Source organism: Panthera leo, chromosome B1, assembly GCF_018350215.1.
Source record: "Panthera leo isolate Ple1 chromosome B1, P.leo_Ple1_pat1.1, whole genome shotgun sequence".
Classification (NCBI taxonomy): Eukaryota; Metazoa; Chordata; class Mammalia; order Carnivora; family Felidae; genus Panthera; species Panthera leo.
The window spans coordinates 40,347,998-40,362,501 of record NC_056682.1 but is presented as its reverse complement, the minus strand read 5'-3'; the positions used below and the strand labels follow the sequence as shown (position 1 = coordinate 40,362,501).

Genomic DNA, 14,504 nt, shown 5'->3' with positions numbered 1-14,504 from the left:
TTTTCCAAAAGCCTTTTGCTCTGTATGAAGGCGTTATAAGAAATCTGTTAAGTAAATATATTTTTAAAAGGATAAAGAGAAATAAAGAGCAACAATAATGAAAAGGAGATAAAAGGAGTTACTACAAGGATGGCTGGGTGGCTCAGGTCACAATATCACAGGTTCCTGGGTTTGAGACCTGGATCAGTCTCTGTACAGACAGTGCAGAGCGTGCTTGGGATTCTCTCTCTCCCTCTCTCTGTCCCTCCCCCCCTTAAAATAAATAAATAATGAATGAATGAATGAATGAATGAATGAATAAATAAATAAATAAATAAATGCTTTATGGCGATTTGGCCTGAAGAAGAGAAGACACAGAAGTTTTTAAAAACTGAAAGACTACCCCAGGAGGTGCAAGCGCCATTTCTTTGGAGATGTTCAAATGGAATTTGAATGACTGTATGAGCAGTTATCTTAAAAAAGCTTTAATGTTTCTATTTTATTTTTTATTTTTTAAAAAGATTTTGGTTTTTTAAATTGTTTTTTTAATGTTTATTTATTTTTGAGAGAGAGAAAGAGACAGAGCATGAGCAGGGGAGGGGCAGAGAGAGAGGGAAACACAGAATCAGAAGCAGGTTCCAGGCTCCAAGCTGTCAGCACAGAGCCCAACGCCAGGCTCGAACCCACCAACCGTGAGATCATGACCTGAGCCAAAGTCAGATGCTCAACTGACTGAGCCAAACAGGCACCCTTGTTTTTAAGTAATACTTATACCCAACGTGGGGCTCGAACCCACAATTCCAAGATCAAGAGTCACATGCTCCATTGACTGAGCCCGCTGAGCACCCCAGTTGTTTCTATTTCAAATTTCATGATTCCACAAAGTTACTATAATGAAATACATATTGGCCACTCTATCAAATTTGGAGATATGGCAAACAGTCTTTCATTGTAGTAAGACTGCCCTTGGAGAGGAAGAAAAAATTTGTAACTGAATGGCTTGTTGCACACTGCAGTGTGCTCCCATCAGAAATGTGGAATTAGGGGCGCCTGGGGTGGTTCAGTCGGTCATGAGTTCAAGCCCGGCATCAGGTGAGCTCGCGCCCCGCTTCAGGTGAGCGTGAGTCCTGCATCAGGTGAGCACGAACCGAACCGGCTCAGGGCTCCACACTCTCCCTCTCTCTCTCTGCCCCTTGCTCACTAGTGCTTTCTCTTTCTCTCTCAAAAAATAATTAATTTGAAAAAAAAGAAACGTGAAAGCTGCTAAGAGTTTCTTTGTTTTTGTTTTTTTAAGGATTATGACCCCCTTGCTGGAATGTTGTAGGTACCTACCATGTAGGTAGGAACAGAACTGTTCCAGTTCTGTGCCCTGAAGTGTTGGGCTGTCTGGCTAAGCTCTAGGAGCTGTATTAAGGAAATACTTTCCCTTCAGCTACAGTTTAAAATGGGACTATGTATGGGTATCCTGGTTCCTACATATTTATTTGCTAATTTTGTTTTGATTATACAAGCTCAACAGAAATATGAATGGTACTTATAAAAACATTGATTCCTGATACTACTACATATTCTTTCTATTAATAGAACATTAACATAAATAGAAGAGTGGATAGATGGAGATTATTATCTCAACTATTTTCCATGCTCAACTTACAGCTCCATAGCTCTTATTTTCATTCCAGAGGTTCTTAAGCAATAGTTCTTAGGCAGCAGAAAAAGCAAGAGGGAACAAATAATTATTAATTGATTCAGTCAGACTTTTCCTTTTTTGCAATTCAAAAACTGGTTGGTTCAGGCCTGAAAGTTGGTTCAGGCCTCTGAAGTGCTTTATCAGAAGTCTGCAAACTTAATTCAATTCCACCCAAATTCACAGTGTAAACAGTCTAAACAAGGCAGTAAGTCTAAAACATTGTTTGTCTGGGCAGGAAGTCAGGTGAAAATTTAGCAGTTCCTCCTATCTCTCATTGAGACAACTGAAATTGAAATCTTTTTACTAACAAGAAACCATAAGCATTTGCTTGCTACCACCCTCAAAGAATGATGGGAAATAGTAATTTAAAAATATGAGTGAGATAAGACAGTTTATAAGATTTCTTTGAATATTATTTCCTGATTCTGAGTGTGCTCCTGGCACTCAACTCTTTGGTGGATGCTTGAGATAAACTTTCTTGGGCAAGTCACTGACTCCCTTTGGCTCAGTTTTTCCTTTAGAAAACTTGAGGCTAGGGAGGATGCTTTGATGAACACAGAGCTTTATTACAGTAACTAGAAAGCAACCAGATAGAAGCTGCTCTTTAGTGATGTTTGAAATCAGTTATAAGAAGCAGAAATATATAATTATACAGTCTTTTATCATTACCTACTTAATTACCTTTACTGGAGCTCACGTGTGTGTGTGTGTGTGTGTGTGTGCGCGTCTTCATATTACTGTCAAGTGTCACTTCCTTTAGTATTTCTTGTAAGGCAGAACTGCTAGCAATGGATTCTGGTTTCAGTTACTTGGGATAAAAATGTTTTTATTTTGCCTTTACTTCTGAAAGATAGTTTTGCGGGCAGAGGATTCTTTTAACACTTTAATGTGCCCTCTTAACTGCATTCTGGCCCCCACTGTTTCTCATAAGAAATCAGGTGTTAATATTAGTGAAGTTCCCTTATAATTGAGTTTTTCCTTTCTTGCTGCTATCCACATCACCTTTTTGTCTTTCAAAATTTTGATTACATGTCTGGGTGTGGATCTCTTAATGCTTATCCAAATTAGAGTCTGCTAAGCATCTTGAATGTGTACATTAGTGTATTTCATCCACCTGTAAGGCTGTAAATCATGACTTCTTTGAATATTTTTCTACCTTTTTCTCTCTCTTCTACTTCTGATACTTCAATTGGCACACTTAATAGTGACCTATATTCTTCTGAGATTCTGTCCATTCTTTTTCATTCTTTCGTTCTGTTCTTCAGACTGCATTATCTCCATGGCTTTCTCTTCAATTTGCAGATTCTTTCTTCTGACAACTCAAATCTACTGTTGATCCCTCTGGTGAGTTTTTCATTTTGTTATACTTTTGAATTCCAGAATTTCCATGTTTAAAACATTTTTTTTAATTGTGGTAAAATAAACATAAAACTTACCATTTAACTACTTTTAAGTGTACTGTGGCATTAAGTACATTTGCATTGTTATGCAAACATCACCACAAAACTCTTTTCATCTTACAAAACTGAAACTCTGTACCTATTAAAGAATAATTTCCCATTCCCTCCCACCCCAATCCTTAGCAACCACCATTCTACTTTCTGTCTCTATGAGTCTGACTACTTTAAGTACATCCATATAAGTGAGACCATACAGTGTGTTTTTGTGACTGCCCTATTTTACTTAGCATAGTGTCTTCAAAGTTCATCCACACTGTAGCATGTTCAGAATTTCTTTCCTTTTTAAGGCTGAATAATATTCCATTGTACATATAAACCACATTTTTTTTAACTCATCCACCGATGGACATTTCAGTTACTTCCACTTTTTGGCTACTGTGAATAATGCTATCAAAAAAAGGTGTACAAATTTCTCTCCAAGTCTCTGTTTTCAATTCTTTTGGGTGTATATCCAGAAGCAAAATTGCCAGGTGAGGTGGTAATTCTGTTTTTATCTCTTTGAGAAACTACCGTACTATTTTGCACAGCAGCCACACCATTTTATATTCCCACCGACAAGCTACAAAGGTTCCAATTTCTCCAGAAGCAAAATTGCCATGTGAGGTGGTAATTCTGTTTTTAACTCTTTGAGAAACTACTGTACTGCTTTGCACAGCAGCCACACCATTTTATATTCCCACCAACAAGGTACAAATGTTCCAATTTCTCCACATCCTCACTAATGCTTGTTTTTTGTTTTGTTTTGTTTTTTATATATAGTAGCCATTCTAACTGGTGTGAGGTGATATCTCACGGTGGTTTCGATTTGCATTTCGATAATGATTAGTGATGATGAGCATCTTTTTACTGGCTTGTCGGCCATTTGCAGGTCTTCTTTAGTGAAATATCTACTTCAAGTCCTCTGCACATTTTTTCATTGTTTTTTTGTTTCTTTGTTTGGTTGTGTTTTTTTTTGTTTTGTTTTGTTTTGTTTTTTGCTGTTGAATTGTAGGAATTCTTTATATATTCTGGATACTAACCCCTTATTAGATATATGGTTTATAGATTTTTTTCTCCCATTCCAAAGGTTGCCTGTTCACTCTATTGATTGTGTCCTTTGTTGTGCGGAAGCTTTTAATTTTGATGTAGTCCAATTTATCTATTTTTACCTTTGTTGTTTGTGCTTCTGGTATCATGTCTGCATTTTCTATCGCTTTAAAAAGAGTCACTACTTGGTGATTCACTGCCACCATACCTTCATTTTTTTCTTTAAAAATGGTTTCTTTTAGGGGCACCTGTGTGGCTCAGTTGGTTAAGGTGATGACTTTGGCTCAAGTCGTGATCTCACACTTTACAGAGTTCAAGCCCTGCATCGGGCTCTGTGCTGACAGCTTGGACCCTGGAGCCCGCTTCGGATTCTGTGTCTCCCTCTCTCTCTGCCCCTCCCCCACTCATGCTCTGTGGTTCTCTCCCCAAAATAAATGAACATTAAAAAAAATGTTTTAAATGGTTTCTTTTAATCTTTGAGTATTTATAATAGCTACTTTGAAGTCTTTGTTTTGTTCAGTGTATGGGCCCCTCAAAAGCAGTGTCAATTGTCTAGTTTATTTCTCCTGTGTATGTGTCACAATTTCTAATTTCTTTACATGTCTCATAAATTTTTATTGAAAACTAGACATATTATAGATATGTTATATATCTATAACTGTACATAACATAGCAACTCTGGTTACTGATGTTCCCAGACCCTAGAGGTTTTGTTACTGATATTTGTTTGCTTGTTTATTTGGCTGATCTAATTCTGTGAAGTCTACTTTCCACAGAGAATAGCTGTTGATTTCCCTGCTCAGATTTTTCCTCCTTGTTTTTATATTTTAGTCTGGCTTCTGAAGAATCACCCATAAGCCACTTAACTGATCAAAGGTTGTGCTTAAGCCCCCTTAACTATGGCTTTTCACCCTTTACTATGGCTGGTGTGGAACTTAGAGACTACTTTCATAGTTCAGAGAGTTAAGGGATGGGGGGAAGGTCTAAATACAAAGGGGTGGCACAAAGACAACCTCTGGGGAGTTTTAATTTTTATTTATCCTGTCTGTGCTGATGGTCACAAAATCCTCAGCATGTGTAAACACTCACAGAACTATAGTGTCATCAGATTCATAATTTTATAGTAAAATGAATGTTACTATATATAATTTTTGTTGAAGTGGCCATGATTTGCCTTTAAAAAAATTACTTCTGGGGCACCTGGGTGGCTCAGTTGGTTAAACGTCTGACTCCGGACTTCAGCTCAGGTCATGGTCTCATGGTTTGTGGGATTAGGCCCCACGTTGGGCTCTGTGCTGACAGCATGGAACCTGCTTGGGATTCTCTCTCCCTCCCTCTGTCCCTCCTGTGTGCATGTGCACTCCCTCTCAAAATGAAAGAAAAGAAAGAAAGAAAGAAAGAAAGAAAGAAAGAAAGAAAGTTCTATATCTGTGTTGTTCTTACATAGTTGGATCCAATTTGATCATTTGAGTTCTTAGAAGTTTACTACTTAATATTTAATGGGGAGACAGAAAAAAAAATATTTTTCATTATATCATTACCAATTGAGGGTAATTTCCCCTCAGAATGCAATAAAAATTAAACTTTAAAAATGTATCATTGTAATATGACAATGTCAAGTTTTTATACCTGATCAAACGAAGCTTTTCTGGATTAAGCTGTTAAGTCATTTTTCTTCAAATAAAAATTCTGGATTATTTAACTGTTACTGACAAGTCTCACAGAGCCTGAAGACACTCAAGGAAAAACCAAACGAACGTGAACAGAAGTAGAGATCGTGAAAATCAGGACTGACAGCAAAAGGTGCTTGGCTGGACACTCCTCCACCCTCTAGGTCCTTAGGGATACCGAACTCTGCACAGTAGGCTGAGGCAGAAAGTGACAGAACCTCCCAACAATTCTCTCTTCCTGCACCAGCCACCACTTTAATTTCAAGTCAAGTTTAAAGCAATCACTTTCTTTCTAAAACCTTTGTAACAGTACATGAGCTCCCAACCGCCTCACTATGCTAAGCACATTCATATCCCCTTATTTTCACTTTTAGTCTGTAAAAAAGGCAAAAACAAACAAAACCAAGAAATGAATGAACAAATAAAAAAATAAAAAGGAAGAAAATAAACTCAGTCCAAATCTTTAAGCTGAGCTCCAATCTCCTCTTGCTCTTACAAAGCCCCCCTTTCTCTTGACAGCAACCAGTTTTTGTTTTTTTTTTTACCTTTTCTAATTTAGTCTATAGTCTCAGAATATAGTCTAGACATATTTTTATCCACTCTATCATTTTAAAAAAATGTTCTCTTTCTTCCTTTGAGCCACTCAACTTGAAAAGCATTCTATTAATCAAACTGTAGCCACCTATTTTACTCCATCTTGATAGGGCATGTGGCATTTCATTTTTTTAATGAAAAAAATTTAAAAGTTTATTTGTTTTGAGGGAGAGAGAAAGAGAGAGCATGAGCAAGTGAGAGGAGGGCAGAGAGAGAGGGAGAGAGACAGACAGAATCCCAAGCAGGCTCCATGCTGTCGGCACAGAGCCCAACACAGGGCTCAAACTCACAAACCATGAGATCATGACCTGAGCTCAAATCAAGAGTCAGACGCTTAACCAACTGAATCATCCAGGTGCCCCGTGGCACGTGGCACATCATATATCTGTGCTGAAATTGTGTGCAGGAGGGCTGTGACTCATCAGAGTTGAAATCACTTGGCAGCTAGGGCATGCTGATGTGGCTGGCTATCACAAATCTCACTGGAACAGTACTCTATCCATTGCATTTCTGACTCTTTGGGTTAAATAGCTCACTGACATCTCTTTCTCCCCTCCCTGACCCAGAAAAAATGATGATAAACCCATGTGGGATATGTCTTTACTTCCCCAAAGAGGCAACAGTGCAGAGAGGAATTACATGATTATTCCTATCTTACAATTGCAGGAGAAAGAGACAAGATGATAAAGAAATATAAGAGAGGATGAACAGAAAAGCACTCCTTAAAGGATCAAAAATGGTAAGAAAGAAACTTGAAAAACCAGCTTTCTTAGTTACAAGTATTCCAGGAAAACACTCTTCTATGAGTAACAAAGGTCCTCAAACAAAGGCTAGGCCAAAACATGGTATACTACATGCATGCTACTAAATTCGTTTTGGTTTCTCAAGGCACCGTGGCTTTAAATTAAGTTTAAGGTTCTGTTGACAGTGGATTCAATTTAGTTTCAATCTAAACCTCTGTCCCCAAGTAAACCTGGTGACAGATTCTACTCATTTAGGCCCAAACTTAGGAATATACTTCAAAGAGAGACTCTTTAAGTAACTATCAAAAGTACTTATTCTCACATGTTACCACACAAAAATGGGTTGAAAGGGAGGCCTACTGTTTTTGCTCACGATTTTCTTTTTTTTTTTTTTTTAATTTTTTTTTTCAACGTTTTTTATTTATTTTTGGGACAGAGAGAGACAGAGCATGAACGGGGGAGGGGCAGAGAGAGAGGGAGACACAGAATCGGAAACAGGCTCCAGGCTCCGAGCCATCAGCCCAGAGCCTGACGCGGGGCTCGAACTCACGGACCGTGAGATCGTGACCTGTCTGAAGTCGGACGCTTAACCGACTGCGCCACCCAGGCGCCCCATGATTTTCTTATATCAACTGCCACCAGGACCAAATAGTTACCCGAAATAACCTTCTGATTAAGGCCACAAGAACATCCTAGCAGCATTTGGCAGAAAGAATTGAGAAGGCCAGTACTCTCCTAAAGTGCTATCGCTTTTAATAAACACTGGTGAGATACACTTTGATACTACAAAGATAAGTGCTCTGGAAATACGAGCTAGATGACTTATTCTTTCCATCATCCCTTGTAACTGTCACTCAAAATATTATCTTTTATAATGGTTTTATAATTCACTACTTTATATTGAAGACCAAGAATGATGGTCCCTTACAAAATTTAAATGAATAATCCTAACACAAAGTATTATTTCAATGACTTAAAAATGTTGGGTTCCCCAGCTCCCATCCTTTATATAATACTGAACCTGAGATCCTACTCAATTTGAGGTCATATTAGAGCTCACCGAACATCCACAGCCATAAGTAGTGAAAGCAAACCCTTGCTGAATACCTGTTACCCTGAAGAATTAACAAAACTAACCTTTATCAATAAATGCCACACATCACTTTGTATGGGCCTCTTCCCAAGAGCCAAGATCTCAAGTCTCTGCCTTAAAAATAAGTCAAAATCTCCCATTGTAAAAATAATACACACTCACATAAAAAAAAAAAAACCTGGTACGTACACAAGAAAGTAAAGCAAGGAAAAGTGCTCTTTGCTCACCACTGAAAAATAACCACTGTTTTGTGTACATTCTGATGTACTACTAGTTTTATTCATCGAAGTATGCATTACTTACGTAAGCCACTGGGAGGCCACTGCCAAATTAAATAAAAAAGTCAAAATCAAAATGAATTATAATAGCCCTGTTTTGAAAAGAAAGTTTTTCATTATTACATAATGCATGCTCATTAGAAAAAAAAAGAAAACAAAAAACCTATAGGTAGCCAAAGAGAAGAGGGAAGACATCACACATCAGCTAATCTCCTTGCGATAACTATTGCTTACATCTGATGCAAAGCATTTGTTTTTCATGTACATATAAGTACCTTCCTTTTTTTTTTTTTCTTTAACTTTTGAGAGAGAGAGAGAGAGAGAGAGAGAAAGGGAGGGAGAAAGAGGATCCCAAGCAGGCTCCATGCTCAGTGAGGAGCCTGATGTGGGACTTGATCCTATGACTTGGAATCATAACCTGAGCTAAAAGCAAGAGCTGGACACTCAACTGACTGAGCCATCCAGGAGCCCCTGTGCCTTCCTTTCAAAAAAGAAAATGAAGCCATTAGCCATTAAAAAAATTGCCTTCTGTGTAGAAAACGGTTATACATATGTATTTTGTAACCTGCAAGTTTCACTGGTAATAGATAGAACGCCATCACTTTTAAATGGCTGCAGAGAGTTGCATTACATGGTAACACCATATATGATCTAACTAGTACCTTATCAAGTTGTTTCTGGGGATGTTTCTTTGAAGCATTAGGTCAGTAATTCTTCAGTAGTCTATAATAAGCAAAGGGGTTGTTCCTCCTCCTTTTTCATCAAGTTTAATTTTTTTTCGACTGAACAATAATGAGAAAAGGTTTAGCCCAAACCACTTACCCACTCTCGTTTTTAATCAAACATATGTGGACTAGGTATAAGATTGCTTTTAGAAACAAAACTATTTTTGCCAAAGTGAAATACTAAAGGGAATGACTATCAAGTAAATTCTCTTTGTAGAGAAATAAAAATAGCCTTTTGCCTGCTATCAATAAGAACCAAATGGACCAATCGTTTGAACTTTCTCTTGGATTTATAGTTATTGAGAGTTTGCTGGTTTTAAAGAAAATATTTTATATTCAGACTAACTCAGAATGTTAAAAATCAGCTGCCTCTGTCCTCTGCATTGGTGAGACATAGCTATCTTATCAGTGTGCAACTAACACATTCGGTGGGCTTCATATACTCCGTAAACAGACACAGGTGTAGAAATAGCAGTGCCTGCAGCTTAATGTCTGAGAGCTCCGTTTTTTCAAACACAACTCAGTCTGAAGGTTGTGCAACACTCGCATATACACTTGCCACCTTTACCCCCTGTCTCCCATTACACAGCAAACTGAAGTTCGAGCCAGATGCCCTCACTTGTCATTTCTCACTTCAAGGATCTTTTAATACTCTGCAAATATGTAATTAACTATAGCCATAAAAGCCAAGGGTTCTACCTATCCCATTTTTAAGGGCTAAAATATTAGAGCCATGGTGCCCTGGCCAAGATAGAGCATGTCTTCTTTGGAGACAGCAGTGTGCCACTTGTGTGACAATTTTTAAACAGCACTGGCAAAACATGTCCTCAGAAAACCCTTTCTTCGTTATGATCACAAAAAGCTTTTATTGTACTAAATGCTATACAAAGTATAACAAATAGACACACTCTCAGTAGTTTGTGTTTTCAACCCAAGAAAATTCCATCAGGCAAAAAGCACAATGAGGTGTGTGGCAGGTGGTGAGTAGAGGGACTCATAGGAGGAGTAACTATTTTGATTGGGAAGGGTAAGAACCACCACCTTCCTAACTCTAGATAATTTATTACACTGAAGAAGGCAGAGCACCTGTGGCCTTGACCATTTCAACTGAGCAATTAACCACTTAATTTCATTAAGTGCCTGGCATGTGTACCATTGTTTGCTGCAGATATAAAAACGTCACGATGAAACAGGTCACTATCCTTCACCTCTAGCAGACAGCCTCCAAGCTGACCACATCCATCCTTACATTTTCTTTAGGTCCTCGCTCTGCCCCTATATCTAGGGTGTCACATGGAACTCCCCATGGCAGGGACGGGGAAGGACATTCCTGCAGGTGATACAACAGCACACCAACAAAGCTCTCCTGTGGAAGTGACAGAGTTGGGAAAATGGGGTAGTCAAACTTCCCCTACTGCCACCTATCTTCTGACATAGGCTTCATGAAGAAAGCGACCAATCTAGCCAGCAGTCTGTGACACAAAATGATCAATCACCAGCTAACATCAAGAGGCTCCTTGTTTTGACCTCTGCCCAAATTCCCCTTCTGGTGGCTGTGTAAAAGTCACATGGGAAAGAGGGAGTCCACTGAATAACACTGTGATATAATCTGAGAGCACATTACTATCACATTTTCTCATTTGCTTCTCATTTGAAATGGGCACTGTCTTAACTACTGAGTTCAGAAAAGTAATTGCAAAATTTTCCTGGTTAATTATTAATCTTCTCTAAGTGACAGAGGAAATCCAGAGCAAATTCAGGGCTAGAAGGGACTTTGAGAGGTCACTTATCTCCAGACTTTAGAGAGAATATTGAAAACATCACAAATACAAATCCATTTTTAGATAACTTCCAAAAAAAGGTTTACATTTTCCAGGGTTCAAATTCCCCATTTTATAAAACCCTTCTTTATATCTCATCTAGTAGTCCGCCAACCTTAGTGTGCATCAGAATCACTTACGGGGCTTGTCAAAATGCAGATTGCTGGGCCCCATCTCCCCAGGTTCTGAATCAACAGATCTTGGATGAGACCTGAGAAGGTGCATTTCTCACAAGTTCCCACGTGGTGCTGATGCTCAAGGTGCCAGGACTGCAGTGTGAGGGACCATGGTTCTAACCTAAGCTTTGTTGGACTGAACTCTTATATTCTCAATGGAAATAGATACTAGTTGGTCATCAGTCCTTGGTTCTGAGGCATCTACTTACTTGCATAACAATTCAAGAGTCCCCTGGGCATTTTTTCCCCTCCAGGCTAAATAAGAGAAGTTCCCTAATATCATATTATAGATATCAGTTTTCAACCCTTTAATCATTTTGTGGCATTCTTGGTTGAGCCTTCTCCAAGTCTCTTTTAGTTGTGGAGCCATGAACTAGACCCAGAACCTTAGTCAGAGAGACTGGCTGAGGTTGCATATGAGGGGAAAAATGACTCACAGATTCATACAGTATATTCCTATTTATTAATCTCCAATACCCGAAGCTTGCCTTATTAGCTCCCTTCTGATTCATGTTCTCTGACTCCTTTATGAGCTGCTATAATGCTTAGGTGACCTTCGTAATGCCTTTCTTCTGAGAAGCTCAAAGCATTTCTCTAATTCAACAGTTGACTCAACATCCTAAACCAGTGCAGGGTTTTAAGGAACCAGATCTAGTGCACATCAGTTCAGGAGGAGAGAGAAAATCTGGAATGCCAGGTCAGATTTCTATACAAATCTCATTATACTGGGAAAGATGCTTCTTACTTTTATTGGACTTTATGAGACACCAGAAGTTTACGCCCTCCATATAACAACCATTCCAGGTGCAGGGAAACTAGTGAACCTCCTCCCTTTGTGGAGAATTGTAACAGGGAACTGGCGCTGAGGATCTGGTTGCAGGGCTCAGTCCATCTCCATCACTTCCCTAGCTGCTGGAAGAGAAAGGGAAGGAGCACCCCTGGGCGCACAGCAGTTTGTCCTGTTTGGCAAAAGCCCAGATGAACTGAAAGCTATCCTGTGAGCTGACCCCAACTCTCCCCGCTCCGTTTTGTTTTCCTTTTCTTCCCTTTCACACTATTTTTTCTGCCAGTTTACTTAGTGTGTTATGTCGGGGGCCCAGTCTCTGTCTATTGCCTAATTTTAGCACGTGAGTTCTTTGTGAGTAGGAACTATGCAGTCTTTGTGCATTGTATGTGTTCTGGGGGTGCTTAATACATGCTAAATAATAACAGCAGTCCCAGTATTTCCAGGAGAAGTCAGAATTCCAGCAGAGGGTCCAATCCTATTACCATCTACTTACATACAAGACAAGCAGAGCTCAAGGCATTCCTGTGCACACTGTTCCTTTCATATGAGACAAAACTGTTGAAATTCAATATAACAAAGCCTATTCCTACATAATTTCCTTTTGAAAGAGCACAAGCTAGAGATGTGATCACTGCGCACTTGCATCCAGCTCCAAGCCAAAAGGCAACCTGTTAGATAATGTAAGTTCCCATATAACCACACAGACAAGTTATCTATTACATAAACCCTCAAGTGGATGAAGAGAACCCCCAAAAGATTCTTCGTTGCTTCCCTAAGCAGCTTCGGAGCAGAAGGCTAATTCTCTAGGAATAAAGAGTAAAATAAACCTACTGCAGTCAGGAGCTACTCTGTCAGAGCCTCTGGGTCTGTAACTATTTTAAGAGGCAGAGGGCTAGGAGGAAAAGGCAGGCTGCCAGGGAAAGCGGTTTAAACAGGACTGGAGGACAGACACACACAGTCAACCGCAGGGAGGGCAACCATGATGGAAGGTACAGGTGTGCACAGCACAGGCGTGGAACCGTGGGCTGCTGGGCTCTTTCCACAGGCCCCAAAGCCGCCCTGCTGCTCAGCATCTGGACCCCCATTTGTGACCAGGAGCTGAGCTCACTGTGATCTGTCATGCCCAAGGTCATAACTAGTCAACAGAGACTTTACTGACCAGGGAACAATAACCGGTATCACTTCATCAGGCACACAAGATAAGAAGGAGTGAAGGGAATCACACCCCAGCAAACAGAACAAATTCCCACACTGACGCTTACATCATTAAAATGATCTTCCCTTTCATTCACCTGTATCACTCTCTCACAGCACATAAATCATTAAAACGGACACTCTCAAAGTGTTTATGAGCATTTTAGCAACTCCTCCTAGAAGAACACAAGCTTCCTCTAGTAAAAATACCTATGGAAACTTCTGTTAAATTTTAAAAATGGATACATTTTGAACAGCTTTTCTTTTTCACAGGACTGAGCTACAACTGAGGGAATGAATAACAGCTTGAAAACGATCTAGGATCCAACTACAATGCACCTTTAAAAACACTCCGCGGACATTCAGATGGCGCCTTATTAACAATTAAATGTAAGAATAAGAGTGGTGACTTTCTTGCAATGAAAGTATGTATTATGAAGCAAATACTGTAACAAAGTCCTTTTTACTATTAAAGACGGTATTAGACTTTTCTATTATAATTACAATGAATCTGGACTGCAAATTTCTCTTCTGCTCAACAAAAAAACTTGTTTTAATAGGAGTTTCTTTCTAAAAATAGCTCAAGAACGCAGTTCTGTTTTTCCTTCTTACATTCTTTTCCTACTAAATGTACCACTGAAACACTTCCTTTCATTGTTGACACCTTAGGTCATTTGGATTTAAAATCAGACAATATATAATAACAAAGAAGTCTTTGAATAAAGCTTTCAAAATGGAAAATGGCATTTGAGGGAATGCCTCCCTCCTCGCTCACACAGATGACATGGGCACAGATGCCTGGTGAGGAGCTACCACAGCACCTACTAGAACTGCTTCATTAAGGTCAATATTCCTAGAGGGGATAGAATTTATTTGTTAATTGGTTAAAGAAATGTCCAGCCTGGTTCTCTGTTATAAGCATGTTATTTGGCATGAAGTTAGTGTACTCTGAATTAAAACACACCTCAAACTAAGCAAGGTGATGCAGATTTAATTAAAAATATTTGATATTAAAATCTTTAGTTTTCTTCAGTCTAAATTTAAGTTGGCAATGACTTGTTAAATTAAGAGCAGTTAAGATTAAAGAATTTCATGACTTTGGTTAATTGTGGTAATTAACTCAATCTTCCAGAGGATGCTTTCAATTACTTTGTAAAGCCTTCATCCTAATTTGTTTAAGTGCTTCTCTTTAGAGGTATATGGGTCTATTTTTAAACACGAAATCTTTCTTAAAAAAAAAAAATAAAACTGTCCATCTGTACATTTTAC

The 14,504-nt window shown here is 38.9% G+C and overlaps 1 protein-coding gene and 1 long non-coding RNA gene across 10 annotated transcripts in view; one reads left to right on the top strand and one right to left on the bottom strand.

Moving 5' to 3' along the window:
- The window catches only part of SLC20A2 (solute carrier family 20 member 2), a 107,241-nt gene that overhangs the window by 59,045 nt on the left and 33,692 nt on the right, over nucleotides 1-14,504 (bottom strand). The gene's annotated exons all lie outside the window — the stretch shown is intronic.
- LOC122217577 lies at nucleotides 917-14,217 on the top strand. Of its 3 annotated transcripts, none has more exons than XR_006201587.1 (3): nucleotides 917-1,071; nucleotides 7,086-7,158; nucleotides 13,509-14,217. It is a non-coding gene; the product is annotated as an uncharacterized LOC122217577 (long non-coding RNA). The 3 variants fall into 3 exon arrangements; XR_006201586.1 differs by having other exon boundaries at nucleotides 921-1,115; XR_006201588.1 differs by lacking the exon at nucleotides 917-1,071 and adding an exon at nucleotides 2,994-3,013.